Raw genomic sequence first — 21,323 nt, forward strand, 5'->3', positions numbered from 1 at the left:
AATGTGATCTGTGCCAAGATAAGATCCAGATCAGAAACACACATTAATACATCATCACTGAATTTTGATTGGATCCGCCTGACCACATGTGGAGGTACTTTGGTTCATATTGTGTGCAGATCATAGGTTGGTGTAAACACAATCCACACAACTTGATATACTTCCATACCCAAATCATCATTCCCCTTTGACCTCTGACCTGGAAAATAACACTGAACATTCACATCACAGGTTACTTGGTTAGTTACCCTGATGACAGTTAAAAAAAAAAAAAAAAAAAAAAAAAAAAAATGGAAGGTTCATATCCCTGCAGCCTCAAGAAACCAGAGGCTTTATAGCTTTATGTGGTGACAGCACTGTTGAAGAAAAACTGAACAGTTTCTGACAGTTAAAGTACCTGTGTACAATAATGGCAATCCTACATGCATGCTTTAAACTATTAATTGATTAGGATATAACAACATGAAGAAACTGAAATGAACAGAAAGAGCAAATAGCCTGGAGCTATGGCTGACATTAAAATGATTTCCAGCAGTAGGACCAATAATGATACTGGTGGAGCTGAAGTGAAAGACTTATGCCTCAGTCACAAATGCCGTTATGAACTGCTACGAACACCGTGTGGAACAATTTTGTACGACCTTCTCAAGGCGGACTTATAAGAATGGAGAGTTCGTAGACCATTCCAAAGTTTGCAGCCAGGTTGATGATCTTGTGCAAGATTTTCTATGAATGTGCTATGAAATCCCCTTTTGTAGGGTGCCTGAAGAATGCCTTAGGAACAACCTAAGAACAACACGAGACGTTCGAGGATCAGTGTGTGTGACAGACAGTTAGAGTGAGGCACGCGATGATGGACAGTTAGTGTTTTTAATGCTCAATTCCCTCTATTATTCTTGTGTATCTTTGTTTTATTCTTATACCTTCTACTTCAAATTTCTTCATTTGATATCTTATTATGACTCCTAATTTTATTTTGCTTAACAGTGCAGGTCAATGTTTCCCTGCATATTCTCTACAGTAGTGTGTAATTCTGTAGCATGGACAGCACATGATCCCAAACATAAAATGCTGGCCAAATTCTAATAATTTGACTGACATTGCTTCATATATCAATGTTCCTCTAACTTCTACCTTATTCCTTTGTTCTGCTACCTATGGAAAAATAACAGGAGGGTAGTAATGAGTCAGGTCTTAGACTCACAGTCTCATACTGTTTGTAGAGGTGCCACCTCTGTATCCATGGCTGCACCCACCAATGTCTCTGTCTTCGCTGCGTCTTCTTCAGGACATTCTAAAACGCTTAATGTAAAAAAGCTTAGCATAGCTTAATGTCTGAAAAGAGCAATCAGTCATCACCAAATTATGTGTGGACATCTCTAATGCTGGGATAGGCTCCAACACCCCCCCAGCCCTTTCCAGGATAAAGCAGTTCAGAAGATGAATGAATGAATGAATGAATGAAAAAAAGTGTTTTTTTTATTTTTTTTGCGCCAATGGAGAGGAAAAGGCTTAATGGGGACAGCATCCATAATTCTGGGGTTGTCATCGTGAGTTTTGCAGAGGTGAAAGTGGACATGACTACAGATGTCCACATGAACTTTAATGATGACTGATCACTGTTCTCGGGCATTAACTACATTAAGCTTTTTTTACGTTAGGTGTTTAGAATGTCCCTCTTCTACTGCTGCTGGAACCAAGACAACAGCCACAACCACTTGATCTTCCTCTTCTTCATCTTGCAGTAGCTGTAGAAGTTTTAGTCTTGTGGGCATTATTACCATCTTGAATGTGATGATCACAAAACAGGACTTTTAGTACACAGCCACTGTTAATATACCAATCTAAATATTCTGAAAAAGTGTAAGATCTTCCTACCATCGACTTCAGAATGCCATGAGTTGCACGTAGGGGTGCCGTATGGCCACCTTACGACCAAAAAATGAAGTGGCCATAGGTATGATGTGGGAAGTTCCCAAGGCAACCTTAACTGTACATTGTCACGTTCTTCATATGACACAAAATCACGTCATATTGTCATGGAGGCCTCAAGTTGCTCTTCTGATTTGAACGGCAGCCATACCAACTTCATAAGACGGCCGTAAGAAACTACTGCTCCCTGCACGAATGTCAACAAACTCCAGATTTTGTATGAACTGGGGAGGTTCTTACGAACCCATCATTCGTAAGAATAATATAATGATCAGAAGGACTAGAAATTGGGGGTAGGCGTACATAAGTTTTTACTTCTTCCTACTCCTTTCGAGCATGTATAATTTCATTTCATTTGTTTTCTTCTTCTTCTTCTTCTTCTTATCATTATTATTATTTTATTATTATTATTATTATTATTAATAATATAATAATAAAAATAATAATAATAATTAGTATTTATTTGTTTGTTTGTTTGTTGGTGTTGTTTGCTTATCAATCATTTATGTACCAGTACTTATAGTTTGTTGGTCGATTTTTGTTTTCATTTCAGTGTCTACATGTTCAAAATAAGATTTCATTCATTCATTCATTCATTCATTCAATCATTCATTCAATCTTTGTGACTGAGGCTTTAACGCAACCTGACCAGATTCACTTGAGGTTTGATCAAATACAGTTTAATCTTTTTGCCTTGAGTTACAACCACATCACACTATAACTTCTTCAGTTTCTAAAAGGGTTGTTGTCAAAATAAACAATATTAAAATGAAGGGAGAAGTAATTGTCGGTCCTAAAACTGGAGAAGTGTAATTTACCATTCTCAAATAACGTCATTCAAATTGTTGTTTCCTAAAAAAAAATATGGTTTCCTAGTTTCTCATGACACAACCTTAAATAATGGATGTAAACTCAGACAAAACACTTGAAATTTAAACATCACTTTAAGGTTTTTCAGTGATTTTATTAAGGTAGTGTAACTTTTCATTATTGTTACATTTACAAAGACATTCAGTATTTAGGTCGGATGTACCTATGACCTTAATTACCACTTTCCAGATTTTAATGTGCAAATTTGTTCTTAATGATTTCCCCTACATAACATACTTTGCAATTACCTTTTCCTTAGTAGTTTTTTGGTGACCAAGAGATTCTACCTTTCATGGGGCAGGTTTCCTGGCCCCATTGTCTCCATAATTTGTAAATATAAATGTATCATCACAATTAATATAATCTCCTCCAGAATGAAGCACCATGTTGAAGTTAAAACTCCAGCATGTTTATTTAGGTAGTTCAACCCCCTCACCCATTCCCTCCTCCCCCCTCGGGCCCATACCGATGAGTCCTGCGTAGCTCGGAGGCATAGTCCTGCTGAGTCTTTCAGACAGCCACTGGCCGTCAGAGGAGATGGCTGGCAGTTTTGAAGGAAATCAGCCAGTCTGGACCTGGCAACAACACAAACAACTCTATATCATACACCAGAAGTGGCAGGAAATGTATGTGGGTGTACATGGCTTGATGTGCTGTGCAGTCAAAACTTGATGAATGTGGGTCCAATATGTTTTTTTAAATAAAGTGTTGACACATCTTTTTACTTGTACATTTTGTTTTTTCTCTATCCATTCATTAGTTCCTTTAACTTGCATTTGATTCAGTGTTTGTTTGTCTGTTTCTCACAAAATAATACTAGGAATTGGTTGGTGTTGCGAAACTTAATGCCAGACAAAAATCTCATGATATGTACTGCCAGTTTTCAAGATATTTCAATCATATGTTTGCTTTTACCCACACATTAAAGCCATAAACACCAACTGAGGCCTCTAAAACACAAGAGGCACAAAGAATCATTATCTTCATTATGATTATATAACTGTAAAGAAAGAGTCACTTAATTATAAATACAGTCACACTAGCATTAAAAAACACATGGATTACACAACAAATGAATACATTCCAGTATGTTTTCTTTGATCACCTGTTATCTGTGTCCAACTATGTTGAACTTTAATATGAAAAGATGCTTTCATCCACTAATATTATGTGAATGTTTGGCTCTTCATCTTCACCATGTAGTATTTCACACAAAATCCTAAAACTACCACAGCTGCTGACTGAGGAGCTGATGGAGGTAGGTGTCCAATTGTTAAGCATATCTGTTATACTTCACACAATGTTGCAGTTTCTCTATAGCTTCATACTTGCGCAAACACAAAATAATTGCTAAATCTGTTACAATTAAATTTACCATGTAGTAATTGTCACATTTTCCATGAATATATAAATAAACATAGCATACATCCCATGCTCATTTGTAGTGTGATGGAATTGTTTCTAATTTTTGAGCTCGTGTAATTGTAATTCTTGGCACCATCCTGATGTGTTTTTGACGTGAGCCAATAACTATCAGGATTGCAAAGTCAACACAAAGCAGAAGACGAATGTCCCCACACTGTAAGAAAAAAAAAAAAAAAAAAAAAAAAAAAATATATATATATATATATATATATGTATATATATATATATATATATATATATATATATATATATATATATATATATAATTTAACAGAATTTTCACTGTTTTTTTTCCCTAATTTTTCCTGTATTTTTAAGATACTGGAAAATGTCAATGAAATGACAAAAATAGACTGATTTTACATGTCAAATGTAAAATAACATGAAAAAAACTGTAACTGTGAATAACCATAAAATTTCCATTTTTTAAAAGAAATGTTTTCTTTTTTCACAGAAAAATATAGTTAAAATACATTTGCAAATGTATCGTAATTTCACAAATATTTCTTTTTTATTCATGAGATTAAACTGTTAATTTATAGTTTAATACTGTAAAAAAAAAATACAAAACGAAATAAAATTACTGATAATTAACCATAAAAGAAGTATTTGTTCTGTAAGTTTAACAAGACTTGTTTGTTAATTGACAAATATCTTATGTAATTATGGGAGGTTTCACAACAAAAATGTTGAATAAATGTATTTTTGTGAATGCATAACATGTACAGTATAAGCACTGATAAACTGTCAAAATACACTTTTTATCAGTGAATTGTACAACTTAGTCTCATTGAAAAGTATATGTCATTCAACCACAACACTTCACATATTCTTAAATTTGCAGTAGAATATTGTAAATATAAATGGTTGGTTATCTGTATTATGACAGTTTTAACAGTAAAGATAATGTTGTGGTATGTTTGCCACATTGTATTGTGGGTATTGGGCATGTTGTTGATTATGTGTTCTTTTTCTGTGCAGGGGTTCAGCAGGGTTGTGGTGTTAGTGGTAAATGTGGGGCTAATATGTGTATGGTCATGCTTATTGGCCTTTTTGTGTTTGTTTTTGTATTTTTGTTCAGGTGCACCATGAGTGAAAAGCCATAGGCTGAACAATGCCTTTCCTGTTCAACCAGGGTTATTGAGTTTAAATCAATGTCAAATATTGAACTTGTCAAATTAAAAGCATATCCTGTACTATTTCAGCTGCACTGAAGCTGACATCATGTTATTCTATGGCCTGTGTGACTTTATGTCAAAATTGTACTTCCTTTATAAGAAGTAATCCAAAAAAGCCACATGATTGAATGTGAAGTAATCTACAAACATGATGTTAATACTTTATATGATCTTAAATTAACAGTAAATTGTTGGAAGTTAAATCCAGACAACTAGTTTATTAACAGTTAATTGAAAGGTTTGAAAGATAAATCAAATGTTTTTATGTGGGGTATATCATTTTATTACATCAAATATTAATTGATATACAAGTTTTTAACATAAAATTATATGATAAGCACCAACAGAACTTTTCTGCAATTTTAAGCCCTATTATTTGATTTATAACAACGTTAGTCCATATTATAGGTAATTTGACTGTTTTAATACATGTAAATATTCTTTATTAAACATTGAAAAGTGAGAAAAAAAAAAAAAAAAAGCAAAATCTCATATAAAGTTCGGGCAAAGAACTGTATTTTAATTATGGAAAATTACCATATTTTTATGAGATGGTTAATTTCCGTTATTTAACAGTAATTTTTTGGCACCCCAGCTGCCGGTATGTTACTGTTTTTTTTACGGGATTTTTTTTTTTACAGTGCAGGTATCACTGGTGTCATGTCTAACTCCCGTACAGCCAGTCAAACCTCCTGCTTTCCTCATGTCCATATACCTCCTGCATTTTATTACAGACAAATCTAACAAAAAGTTGGTCTCATTCATATAATTTTGAGGTTTTTTTGTCAGACAAAGAGAAATTTGTGACATGCAAAAATTCCATAATCAGCTTTTGGCATATTTAAATGGTCAGACAGGAAATAAGACTTTTATTTGCTTCTCTGGACTCTCTTTTCAGAATGTAGAAAATCTCTGGGGTTTTGGGAGCTCATGGGTACATACTGTTCTACTTGGTGGCTCCGCAGAGAGGCTGGGAAAAGTCTTTTGTTTTGGACCAAGAGCACAGGGCTGCAGAAAGGTGTTTCTCGTCAAATTCTTGTGTTGTTTTTATCCTGGTTTCAGCTCCTGCAGCTTTAACAGCCATATATTGACCAGTAGATACTGCTGACCCAAGCCAACTGCACACACACACACACGCACACGCACACACACACACACACACACACACTTGCACACAAACATGCACATGCGCGCACACATGCACATACACACACGCACATACATATGCACACGTACGCACACACACACATTAATGACAGCAGTTGGCATTTATTTCAGTATTTCAAATGATCTTTCACAAAGAAAGTTGAAACAACAAAACATCAGCAGCTTCGTCTTAGAGCATGACAGTGACAATGTTTGAATAGTCAAATAAGAGTAAATGGGTACATTTCTGCTTTAGAAAACCCAAGACATAAAAAAATATATTTCAGAATATTTCTACATTTTGACTGAGAAGAGGTGGTCGGTATGAATAAGTGCAATGGAAAAGGTTGATCAACCATAACATTAATTGCTTGTGTCTTTGTATGTGGACCGATAAAGAAACCATAACATTCACTAAATTGATACAAGAAAGAAACATACGTACAGCAACAAAATGCTACCATGTATGAATAACTGCAGAAACCATAGAAGAAGACTGACATGTGATAGGATTCTTTGGTTCAGTCTCAGGGGAAAACACTATAGACAATGTCTGTCCCAAAATATTTTATGAAATTCTACATCTAAAAACATTAAAATAACTTTTTAAAATCATATTGTTGCATTTTTTTTGCAGAGTTTCTGAAAATTTTGGTAAAATCTCAAACACATCTAAATGAAAACTTGCCTAATGTAAAAGTTTTTAAGACTTATTATGTCTGACCTGCAGAGGTCCTCTCGGCGGCATAAGCTCTGTTGGTGGAGGCAGTGGGGTTGTGCTACATCCATTTCCTGGTAAGAGCAGGAGGGTACGATGGTTTTCCTCCTTCTCTCCCCACACAGGGCATTAGTGCAGGGGCAGAACAGGACACCCAAGCTGTACTCCTCAGGCACCCTCTCCAGGAAGCGCCGGAGGGCTCGGCGGCACTTGTGCTGGTTGCAGCGATTGGTTCCAGGCATTCGCTTGGTGCAGGCCAAGACATATTCTGATCGCAGGGAACCACACTTCTCATACAAGCCACAGTCCTGCGCTGCTTTCAAGCACTGGTTCTCGCCATCCAGTTGCATGAAAGATGAGGCTGGGGGTAAAGAACACTCAGGGAGTTACGAAAAGGAAAATGTGAGGGCCAAGTGATAAACAATAACTGTTAAAAACTATTAGAAAGTTACAGGAGAAGATGCACACAATATGTTTTGTGCAAAGGCAGTGATGAAAGAAGAAATAAACTAGAGCATAAAAGTTATCAACCTTCCATTTCATCACAAGCGTCTAAAAATAGTTTTGTGAGAGGAGGACTTTGGTAGTATTTTAACATATTTTTGTGCTGAGAACAAAGGGGCTACAACATCCATTAACACTGCTGTAACGATGAGCATGCCCTCACATCTTTGCACATGCCTGGCCTCAAAAGGACTATCTGGAGCTCAATACCAACTAATTCTAATTAATATAGACAACAATTAGAATTACAAAGGGGGCCAAAAATTGCATATTCATCTTTTACTTCCATGAATCTTGTTGTATTCAAAGTGCTGACTGACTCTTGTCTCCTGATGTTTGGTATGACGCAGTCTACCACTATGAAAATTGATAAAAACTGATTGCATTTCGATTACTAGTTACCTCACCAGAATTTACCACAAGTAACACGCCACAGCACTGGCCTTTTAACATCCACTCTTGCACGCTAGCCATAAAACCTACCTAAAGCCTAAAGTCAAAGTTATAACAGGAAGTGTGTAAGGCCAAAATACACATATTAGACCCCGATGTAACCCACTGAGTGGGTTGCCAATAACCTGTGGATGCTTGTACAATTTGCTTGGCCATCAAAGGGATTGTTTGGAACATTAAATGAATTTCAGCATCATAATATCATTTTTACTTCCAAAACTTGGTCATTACTAGGAGTTTTTAACATGGTTACTACTCTGGCAATCATGACATTGTAATACTCACACTATTACCTCACCAGTTCTGGTCCATTCCTGAGCTGTAATCTGAAGTGCTACCATATCTGGTCCACTTCTTATATACCATTATATACCACTTACATACCACCACTGAAGTCTTTATTTACAGTACAGGAAGCCCTTTTAGAGTAGTTCTTTAGCAAGTGTCTCTTAGAGTATGTATACTAACCTTAATGTCAACCTGGCTACTAACCCACTGTTGTGTTCTGGTCTGTTTGTGTTTTGTCTTCTTGTGCTGTATGTAAAGCTGCTGAATACTGTAATTTCCCTCGGGATCAATAAAGTATCTATCTGTCTATCTCATTACAACAGGCGAGCTTAAACTGTGGAAACTCAATCAATCAATCAATCAATCAAATTTTATTTATATAGCGCCAAATCATAACAAAAGTTATCTCATGTTAACGCATTCTTTTGTTGGAAGCTCCAAGAATAAGTCTGGATTCATTTAGGTCTCATTCTTATACATTTATTATTGACTTGATCTGACCACAAACAAAAACTCAGCTGAGGATCCACACCCCAAACAGGGAAATGGACCCCGACATTCCAATGTACATCACTTAATCCTTGTAACCTGATCTCCAAACTCTGGGCTGACCTCTTGTGCTAGTGGGCTGGGTCACAGAAAATGGATTGGTGTCATCTGAAGTCAAGCAGATGTGGTACCTCAACTCTATGTAAAACCCAATATTGATGGTGTGTTACATCTTATCTCCTGTGGTTTACATCCTAATGTGGGCATGTGTATTTAAAAGCGTGCCTAAGGTAAAATCTAAGTCCTATAATCATAAATCTGTCAGTTTAGTATGTTGACCAAGACGTGACCCACTGCTATCCTAAGAACTTTAACACTAACCAGTGAAACAAAAAAATCTAGTGAAACAAAGGAATCCTAACTAATACTGACTATATGTGATTAAACTTAAGAATTCAACTATCTAAATTAAAATAATAATTCACTCATGACACTTTACATATAGAGCTGGTCAAAACCAGATTCTCAGTAGTCTACTGTGCATCTTCTTGTTGTTCTAGTGTACTGGGTTCAAATCCTGGATAACATATATTGGAAAGAAGTGTAATCGATGTGTAGATTCCCTTCAATGAGCTGGTCACTAGCAACTATTTCTCTACTAGTTGCTACTTATTGATTAACATGTCTGAAGTAAGTAATTCACTGAACAGCTTCTCTATGTATATGTGACAGATGACAAGTATGACAGACCTATCGAACCTTCTGCCATTAAACACTCCATGTGTGACGGTGATGGACACTGACTCAAACAACCTGCTCAAAACTCAGCCCACACTGGAGACCCTGTGCATGTCAAAGTGGTTTTACCTGACACTAAGGATGCCATGCGAGTATCCATCAGTGTGTTGTCATAGGGAGACACTGCCAGCTCGTCCTCCCCTGAGGAAATAGAACACACACAAGCATTAGAGGGATCATTCACAAGTGGGCATAGAAATCTAAGACAAACGATTTGGTTAAACAATGGAGTTTGACAAATGACACAACTCCATGTGTCTTAAATAAACTGTTGGATGGTCATTAGTGATATAATCAGATTGACAGCCAATGAGTTCTTTTGGGCTTTAAAGTACATAATGAAATTTATGCTACTACGAGCCTGTGAATCCAATCAATACAAAATGCACTGTAGTTAGTGAATTGTTGTGGGAACATGGGAGATGTTTGTTTGAAAATCTTGTGTGTGTGACAGTGTTTACAGAAAATTTAACATAATAACATTTGATTCATCTTTATTCACATTTAGTGGCATCTATTTCTGTTATGTTGAAGTTAAGCATTTAACCCTTTCATGCATACTGCTAACCACAGTGGACAGTTATTCTACAGCTGTTCTCTTGTATATTCATGGTTTTGTTGTTTAGTTCCATATCAGCCAACATTCATACCATTACTGTAACTTTGCTGTTCTTGATAAACCTGATCTGCACTAACATGTTTGAGTGTAAATCAATTGCTAATTGTTATTTGACTGTAATTAACAGTTTTCTTATTTTTATTACCTCCGCCAAGGAGGTTATGTTTTTGCCAGGGTTTGTTTGTTTGTTTGTCTGTCTGTTTGTTTGTCTGTCCGTTAGTGTGCAACATAACTCAAAAAGTTATGGACAGATTTGAAGGAAATTTTCAGGGTTTGTTGGAAATGGGATAAGGAAGAAATGATTAATTTGGTGGTATTCGGGGTGGGGGGGCCCACGGGGGGGCCCACTGATCAGCCTTGGCGGAGATCTGCGCTCTCCGAGTGCTTCTAGTTTTTTTATATTATCTCCATGAAGTGAGTAAGAACTAGTATTAGAGTATGCTAAAAAGTGAGAAAACATTAGATTAGCTGCATTACAAATGCTTTTGTTTCCATAGTTTTCACACACTATATCACTTTCTGATATGCATTTTAAATACATGTTTCTTTGCTTCGAAAATTAAACACATGGTGTCCAAATGAGTGGAAATTTTTGTACTCAGTGAAAAATAGGTTAATTAAAAAAAAAAAAAAAAAATCTAAAGAGGAATAAAAACACTCAGGAAAGAAATCTTGACTAAGGTTCTCATAATTCATGCATCAAAGGATTAATTTTTAAAGGGGATATGACATCATTGACAGATAGCCACAATGAAACCTTTAGTAAAAATTAGGTCAACAACCTTCATCACTCTCCACACCAACCAGACAGAGGTTTGAACTGCACTGAACAAAACAACACTTAGTGCCACAACGTGTTACTTCCTATTCCAGTCGGTCAAATACAATTTAGAACATTTTGTCTCACAGTTCAGCATCATTTACAATAAAACAGAACAGGTATGTGGAGAATAGACATACATTTGATGGAAGATGTATTTTGGCAAAAAATTAAGTTCACAGTGTCACAATGAGCATTATGCAACCAGCCAACAGTTTTGATGACAAGAGTGTTAGATAAAGTCACTTGTAACCCTTTTTTTTTTTTTGAAGTAGGATTAGGGTTGGGGATAGGGTTACATTTGTACCATGATTAAACTGATGACATTTATGTGATTTGATTTTATTTTTCATTCATCCATCCATTAATTCATTCAGTGAACTTTTATTTAATCTACATTTAATCTATTTTGAGGCAAAGGCTTCACTGATAATATAAACCAGGTAACGCAGAAAACAGTTGATGATGAGAACAAGAAATTCATTAAACAATTAAAAAAAAAAGAATTACAACAATAAACTGTTGTAAACAATAGTGATAAAGGGAAAAAAAGGCTGCTAAATTCTAAACTATTATAATTAGTTAAAAGAAGAAAGAGTCAAGTCTATAAACACCAACCACTAGCCGATAAAACTAAACTGACATTCCCAATAAATATTCAATCTGCAACTGAAAAATGACATTGGGGTGGGCGATATGGCAAAAATATCAACTCACGATTAAAAAAAAAATCACAATCTTGATTTTATCACGATTCTTTACATTGATCTTTGAGACTAATTTGCAGGTTTCTGAACAGTGCAACCGCAAAATGTCCCTATCTAAAAATAACCTTAAAAGAAAAAAGTAAAACTGACAATTTAGCCCAAGAACCTTCGAGAACATTTTCAAATTAAATAGTTTGTTCAATTTTGCAACATGTACCAAGAACATAAACATACTAAAATGTAAACAACACTCTGACTATGTGCACTCTTGAACTTTATTGCACTTGGTTTTTGAGGTAACTTTCAATAAACATAAAAAGTTAAAAAAACAAAACAAAACAGAACCTTGCAGACTGGAACTACATCAGTCCTGGTGCATCTATAGCCTGTCCGTCCATGGGAGTGGATCTCTCCTTCACTGTGGTTCTCCCGAGGTTTTCTCCCTTTTCCCACTGGGTTTTGAGTTTTTCCTTGCTGAGAAGGAGGGTCTAAGGACGGGGGATGCCCTGGACATTACTCATTTTCCTTGCTGATTATTGACTGTTGATGTTTACACCCAACTGACTCTGTAAAGCCCTTTGAGATAACCTTGTTGTGATATTGGGCTATACAAATAAAACTGAACTGAATTGAGAACAATTATCAATGAAGAAATGCCTGTTTTCAATGATCCTCCAGGTTTACAGAACAGGTGGCTGGTAGCTCTGGTTTTTCAACTGGTACTCAGTGTATTGGGTGGTCTTGGATGGAGGAAGAAGTCCAAAATGAGAAGAAGAATAATCAAGGCGCTCCAAAAAAGGATCAATGTGGAAGGTATTTGGTACTCTTCCCATAAAGAGTGCCTTTACTACACTGAACAAAAATATAAATGCACGACTTTTGTTTTTGCTTCCATTTTTCATGAGCTAAACACAAAGATCTAAAACTTTTTCTATGTACACAAAAGGCCTATTTCTCTCAAATATTGTTCATAAATTTGTCTAAATCTGTGTTAGTGAGCACTTCTCCTTTGTCCTTTGCTGAGATAATCCATCCACCTCACAGCTGTGGCATATCAAGATGCTGATTAGACAGCAGGATTATTGCACAGGTGTGACTTAGGCTGGCCACAATAAAAGGCCACTCTAAAATGTGCACTTTTACTGTATTGGGTGGTCCAGGGGGGTCAGAAAACCAGTCAGTATTTGGTGTGACCACCATTTCCTCGCACAGTCTTCTTCATGAATTCTCTGAAACAGCTTTGGAGATGGTTTATGGTAGAGAAATGAACATTCAGTTCACAGGCAAAAGCTCTGGTGGAGAATCCTGAAGTCAGCATGCCAATTGCATATTCCCTCAAAACTTGTGACATCTGTGGTATTGTGCTGTGTGATAAAACTGCACATTTTGGAGTGGCCTTTTATTGTGGCCAGCCTAAGGCACACCTGTGCAAAAATCCTGCTGTCTAATCAGCATCTTAATATGCCACACCTGTGAGGTGGATGGATTATCTCAGCAAAGAAGAAGTGTTCACTAACACAAATTTAGACAGATTTGTGAACAATATTTGAGAGAAATAAACCTTGTGTGTACACAGAAAAAGTTTTAGATCTTTCAGTTCAGCTCATGAAAAATGGAAAAATATGAAAAAATATATTTTTGTTCAGTATAAATGCTTGCATTGAAGTTGTTGGCTTTTGTTTAACACTACCTGTTGCCTCTGGCTGTGGTGTGGCTGCTCTTCTAGTTCAATTTTCTCTCATACTGTTTGGATGCTGTCTCTTCAGCTGATTGAATAGGTTCATAGGGTTGTCATACATTATTCAAAAGCTCTATTTGGATGGGATTAGTTTTACATAGATATGTGGGGTAAAGTAATAACTGCCAGAGGGGACAATGTCCCCTTAAACAAGCATCCTGCCTCTTCAAATTAAAGTTTCTGAAGGTAGGGAAAAGGAAAATGAGCTGCACAACAGCGGGAGACTCAAGTCTTCACTTTCACTTTCACTTTGTACATCATATGGTGTGCGCGTACTCTCTGTGGGGTACGTACAGCATGGAATGTACCCCCGTATAAACCCCCCCAATTCGACAATCTCTCTGCTTTGTCAGATGTTGATATGTTCTAGTAGTTCATGATCTACTATTGTCATATCGCACACCCCTACAATTATCAGTTAGCTTTTATTTTGGATTCAGGGCAGATACCAAATCAAGGAGACCAAGAGCTGATGTGTAGAACTGATGCACATTTGCAATCAACAACTCCAACTGACTGTCAAATAATAATAATAAAAAAAGTTCAATTCAGTATATACACTACCTGTCAAAAGTTTGGACTCACCTGGGTTTTCTTTATCTTCACAACTATTTACATTGTAGAGTCTCACTGAAGGCATCAAAACTATGAATGAACACATATGGACTTATGCAGTTAAAAAAAGTGTGACATAACTTAAAGCATGTTTTATATTTTAGATTTTCATAATAGCCACATTTTGCTTTGATTACTGCTTCGCACATTCTTGTAATTCTCTCGATGAGCTTCATGAGGTAGTCATCGGAAATGTTTTCCAAAAGTCCTGAAGGAGTTGTAAGTGATGCCAAGCACTTGTTAGCCATCTGCGGTCCATCTCATGTCATTTAAATGAGAAGGCGAGTCCAAACTATCGACTGGTAGTGTAAATATAATGTAATTTTAGAAAGAAAGAAAGAAAGAAAATTCTGAAATCAATGATTTAAAGATGTATCTGATGATCTGCCTTGGCCACTAATCTGTGATGACAGTGTTACAATAAATCAGTTGTTGAAAATCAGTCGCTGAAAAGACAGTACGTTACAAAAGTTGTGGACTGATAAGAGGTTTCACATAACAGAACTGAGCTCCTCTTTCCAAGAATTAAAAGTTGCTCCTCACCCTATAAGTCTCCGTTAATGGAGACCTGAAGAGATGGCAAAAGGCCACATATTTTTTTTCTCCAACAGAAAAACAGATAACGTGGATAAAATAAATAAATAAAAGTGGAAAAACTCCAGATTCTGAAATATCCTCAGAGTATAAAGGTCTGAAGTAGGTCTTTGAAGGACCTTTGTTTTGGCTATTTCTGTGTGAAGTGAACTTAGGGTCAGTTCAGTCATATGTAAGGCTGTGTATTGGCAAGAATCTGGCGATACGATACAAATCACAATACTAGGATCACCATACAATATATTACGATATATTAGGATACTGTTAAAAAGCCAATTTTTGGTTTGTTTCTTTTTAAAAATGATTATTTCTTTGAATTAGACCAGAAATATACACAAATACTAAACATATTTTTATTTGATCACAACAGGATTCAATGTTATATCACAAAATGTTCCTGTGTTCAAACTGAAATAATGTTTTACAGACGTTACAGTTTAAGATCCTGTTCAAATGTTCATATTCTATTAGTTCACAACTAACATCAGAACATTATGCTTGTGCAATCCCAACAGACATTAAAAAAACGTAAAAGAGTAAAAGAGAGTAGTAAAAGAGTGTTAAATAATAATAAATAAATAAATAAATAAAATATAAGAAAAACAAAAAAAAACTAAAATGAACATCCACAAATCTGCATCTGAATAAATACCTAAAAATATTGATACAGTGCTTCTTGATATCGATACAGTACTGTGAAATGAAATATCGCGATATATTGCAGAACCAATATTTCTTACACCCCTAGTCACATGTATATATTATGGGATATAATATTAAACCTTGATAACTACAAATCCATAGTAGACTGAAAATAGTGAAAATTAACATGTTTAAATTACTTTTCATTGTCAACATCAGAACTCAAAACCTGATGCCTTTTCTGTGCATCTCCGTGTTTGTTTTACAGCACTTTACATGTTTTTGTGAACCACTTGTTTCACACCTTCAGTTTTAAAAAGTCAGTCCATAAATGTCTGGGAAGTGAGGAGACCAGTTGACAGAACTTATGGAGAAAAATGCTGTCTAATTCTTCTCTGATATGGGTCATGGGTCTTATTTGTAGTATTTTTCAGTTCACAATGTGCCCAATATTTTCAGTTGGTGAAGAGATGTGGACTGCAGGCAGACCAGGTGGTGATGATGATGATGATGATGATGATGATGATGATCATAAACTTTATTTTGAACATAAGTAGGAATAAAATATAAAGGCGAACAAGAGGCAAAGAGAAATGACAAATTTAAAGGGAACACTCCAGAATATTGAAGGCAATAAGTTAACAAAAAAAATGTCAATGTTAAAGTGTCTTTAACAACACTTTATGTCTGATATGGAGTGGAAAGAAGCTGAGCTTACTTTATATTGTCCTGCCCTGAACTGGGATAGGGTAGTATGTGGTTTAGCATTATCTTTCTTAAGTATTGAGGGCTTTCCCTGAAAAAGATCTTGATAGGAGCATATGTTGTTCTGAAACCTGCTTATATCTTGACGATTGTATTGATAGCACCTTTCTAAATGTGCAAGCTGCCCATTCCATAGGCACAAACGTATGCCCCATTACCGTCAGAGATGCAGGCTTTGAAATGAGCCCTGATACAAGTCAGATGGTCCATTTCCACTTTGTAGTCCAGTTTTCCACTTTGCCTCAGTCAACTTAAAGGAGCTTTGGCTCAGACAAGATGGTGGATTTTCAGGATTATGTTCACATACGGTTTATTCTTAACATCAATCAATCAAAGTTTATTTCTATAGCACTTTACAACAACATAACGAAGCCCAAAGTGCTTTACATCTAAAAGCATGATTAAATTATAAGATAAAAAACAGGTTATCAAGTACCATAAATATGCATAAAACAATAGGACACAACACACATTGATAAAACAGACCACAGATTCAAACCTAATAGTGTCTCAGTGCTAAGGGTTAAAGCCAGTCTAAACAGTTGAGTCTTTAACCTGGACTTGAACAGGGGCAGGTCAGTGAGGACTTGCAAGTCAGGAGGCAACAAGTTCCTCAGTTTTGGAGCAGCAACAGCAAATGAACGACCCCACTTAACATGATAGAGACTTAACCAGCACTTGTAGATGGTAAGGTGAACTGTGTGCACAGACAGTGATTTCTGGAAGTATTCCTGAGTCCATGCAATGATTTTCAACACAAAATCTCATCTAGTTTTAAAAGACGGCAGCCTAACAGTCGGAAAATCACAGGCATCTAATACTGAATTCTAGCCTTGCACCTTAAACACACACAGATGTCTCCAGATTCTCAGAATCCTTTGATTATGATGATGAGATTTTCATGATCTTTACATTTTTATGTTGAAAAATTATTCTTCAATTAAATTAATCCATAATTTGTGGATTTTCACATATTGAAGATCTTCTGCCGATCTTTACCTCTGAGAGACTCTGCCTCTTTGACCTGGTGCCAGTTAATCTCATTAGAGGCCAAATGTTCCTCCAGATGTCTCTTCTTGGTACCACTTACTTTTCCAGCCTTTTGCTGGAGATGCATTACCAGGATGCGATTTGTTGGGGAGGATGGGTGGGATCAGTCCCCCCCCTCCCCTTCTGGTTTTTACATCCCTGCTTCTGCTGAATGAATTCCATCCTTGGGGGGGCAACCTCATCAATGATTAAAAACCAAACAAAGTAACAGGCAGGCCATGACTGAGTTTTCTTACATGTATAGCCTACATTGCTGGCACTAACTTTCACCTGAACCGAACTGTCAGTAGTCGGAGTTCGTGAACATCCCCATGCACAAAAATACATTGTATTTGTATTGAATTGCTGCTTGTGCTGCGCTCAACCCCTCCAGCTGGCCATCAGACGAGGACAGAGCGGATGGTGTTTGAGGATGACAAACTTGTCACCATTCAAAAAACCCTTGCTGCTGAGGTCTCAGACATTCCTTTGCTTCTGAAAGACTTTCAAAAATTTAAATGCCACGGAGTCCAAGGAGACAATCTCCACACAGCGTTTTCTGCTGTCTCCATGCACCCCTTGCCAACAACAGAGTGCGAACGTGGATTCAGTGCATGAATCACATCCTCACTGATGAGCGCAACAGAATGAACGTGTCCACACTCTTCTCCTCATCGCTGTTAGTGGACCATACATGCATTCATTTCCTGCTCAGAAGTTTGCAGAGATGTGGATAAAAGAAGAGTGAAATGCTGCAGACCAACAGAAAAGCCTGAATTATTTTGACATGATTTGAAATCTTAATCAATTAGCTTTGTTCCGTTTTACAGTCTGTTTGAGTTGCCCGTTCGCCATAAATCCTGTCCCATGTTGGTGTGATCGGCCTTTATCCATGGTCCTGAAATTTAATGAGGTCATCTCCCACATCGCAGACTTTATTTATCCCACCATGGGAAAATTTAACAGTTAACAGCAGGAACATACAACAAGCAAGTGCGGAGAAAAAGACAGGTACAAAGAAAAGGCAAACGAGTGAAAAATGAATATAAGAGAAAAGTAAGAAATTTGGTATTTATAGAAATATTTATATAAATATAGTATTAAAAATTAAATTCATATTATTTACATATTATGTGTATATAATATGTGGAAACCTTTAGTTTGGTACATCTTCTATCAGTAGTGTTTGAAATGCCACTACCTCTACTCCATAAATACTCAATAAATGTCACAACACTTATTTCCATCTAGAGTTGCTTCTTTTTTGTTTTTGCCAAGAACTTAATGATTGATGATGGAAGAGCCAGAACACCGCATAAACTTTTGTCCTGCACAACCAGCAGATTCTCAGTGGGATAAAGGTCTGGACTGGTTGTAGACCTGATGAATCCTGGCCTTTTGTTTTAGAGTGATTTCTGTGCAGTAACAAGTGTTTTGCTGAACAAATATCATGACATCCTGCCTTCTGTAATGTTATTTGTTATATAATACACCATATAAACCCTGGCATAGGATTTTTAATAGCCAACCAATTGTAACATAATAAAACCTGCCTTGAGATATCAGACTAACTAATGGTCTAACTTTAATTCCATCACATCATACAAAATGAGGGAGAACAAACTCAAAGTGGACATATACTTGTGTTATTGGAGGCAGGTTTTGTCCAGTGGTGAAAGCCATTTAGCAGAGCCTTGATTGACTGGTGGACAAGAGGATTGTTCCTGCAAATTATTTAAACACACTCCAAAGAACAAACTCAGTCAAGAATGTAATGGCATGTAAAGTGTTTATGTATGTAAATCCTATTCTAGGCTATATATTTATGGTAATGACACGCTAGAGCAGCCTAGCAGTGTTAGGAACTGAAGAGTGTGTAATTACACTAATGCTCTACTGACTAATAGGCCACAGGGGAGGAGGAGTCTGCTGGCTAGTGTTAGTTCACTTACTGATGTACACTAAATTACTGATGGCAGTGCAGGAGAAAAGCTTAGTGATATATATTAAATTATTGCCTGTTTGTTTAATTTATTGTTATCACCAATGTTTTAACCTGTTTTTCATCATGGTTTGCTGCTGACCTCTTGATCTTGATGGGACTTTATCTGGTTAAATAATGGTTGAATTAAAAAAAAAAAAAAAAGTACACATCACACCAGTATAATCAATATGCTTCTTCATGTGTGGGAAAGAGACAGTGTCCTGATTAGATCTCGTCTTAACATGAGCCTTAACTTGGAAGACACATGTTGGCAGTCAAAGTGAAAATCAGAATTGCACTTGGTCTGAGGTGTTCAGATTAAATAATAAAGTGTATAATAGTTAATATGAAATGGAAATAAATGTGAATAAGTTGTTCAACAAGATGTCATCATACTACTCCATAAAGAAAGTGATGAAGAGAGTTGAAAGTTATACAAGAAATCTGTGAAAAACATTGTTTGGTGCAACTGTAAATGTATAAATGTGGATGTCCTAATGTCTATTGCATGCTGAACAGGCTGAGATTAATAAATAATAGGCCCTTTTCCACTGCAGGAACTTTTTCAGAATCTTTGAGCATTAGCCGGAACTTGAAAAACCCTGGTGTGTTTCCATCTAAATTACCCAGGTAAAAATCTTTCCCTCACCCCCAAACTTTCCCTGAAGAAGTTCCTGGTAGGGAGGTAGTGCTTTTCAGATCATGTGGAATTCTTGAGGGGCGGGGCTGTGTGCTGGAGAATGCTGACTGGTGGACTACACTTGCAGCGTTCCGCATTCCATTCACCCGCCATTAAGCCACTGTGCGGCAGCAAACTTTGTTTTGTTCATTTCATTTCCACAAGCTCTTTTGATCATTCAGAAAATGGACCAAAAGAGAAGCTACAAGTGGACAGATGACGAGGTCCAGGCTCTTTTGAGCATATTTGCGGAGGAGGAAATTCAGAGGACTTTGACGACATGAAATGATTGAGTTTATGCAAAATTAGCCAACAAGATGGCGGAGCCAAATGTAAGACACATGCCTAAACAAATATGAGACAAGCTGAAGGAACGGACCGCAGAAGAAAAGGACCGCAGTGGATCCGACCACCAAACAAACAAATGGTATGACCATCTCAGCTGGCTGTCCTGAACCAGCTGGTCCAGACACTTGGCCAGGAGCTCAAACCTTTCACAGATATTTATTTCCTTTTGAATCTCAAGGCACCTTGTTTTTTTTTGCAAATTTTGTTTGTGTTTTTTTATTTTAAAAAAATTTAAAAAAAAAATCTAACCTAATATTGTCTGTTCATTTACAAAGCATTAAAATATAGTAGAGTATAAGTACTTTTTAAGTAATATGCAGTAGAATTAAATGCAGGCATTTGAGTAAATCTGTATGACTTTAGGGTTGAACCTGGACTTTACCTATAAAACAACGGAGAAGGAAAAAAGGACCAATCATCACACTTAAAGTTGGACGTGATTTAGTTTAATGACTGAGAAGGTGAAAATACATGCTCTAAACCATTTTAAATAAAAATTAAGGACATGTAATGATGGTTAATTTCACCTAAAATGTATTCCAGATGGATTAAGTGATTTGACAACCAGTAAATGTAAAACCAAAACTGCCCACTTAAATTATTGTCATTTATGGTGCTAGAGCTTAGTTCCTGATGTACATGAACTGTACCTGTCACATGCTCAGATAAAACATGTTTGAATACTGCAACTGTGACAAGTTTATGGGGCTGAAACTTAGCTGATGATTTTAGAATTTTTTTCAATCTTGTGTGTGTGTGTGTGTGTGTGTGTGTGTGTGTGCGTGCGTGCGTGCGTGTGTGCGTGCGTGTGTGTGTGTAGGGTGTTCACAAATGTCTTTACAAATAACGTCTGTCGTCTTTCCCATTCAGATCGATGTAGTAAAACATAAGAAAACTTGGGCGTCCTCCATCCTGGGGGTACTGTGTTGCACAAACAATGATGTGTGCTTGTCAGTCGCCGTTTATAGTTTCGTTGTGTTTT

At 36.5% G+C, this 21,323-nt stretch overlaps 1 pseudogene; it reads right to left on the minus strand.

The window, feature by feature from the left end:
* The window catches only part of LOC115427537 (GDNF family receptor alpha-4-like), a 109,899-nt pseudogene that overhangs the window by 30,057 nt on the left and 58,519 nt on the right, over nucleotides 1–21,323 (minus strand).

The sequence above is a fragment of the Sphaeramia orbicularis genome, chromosome 10 (assembly GCF_902148855.1).
Source record: "Sphaeramia orbicularis chromosome 10, fSphaOr1.1, whole genome shotgun sequence".
Lineage (NCBI taxonomy): Eukaryota > Metazoa > Chordata > Actinopteri > Kurtiformes > Apogonidae > Sphaeramia > Sphaeramia orbicularis.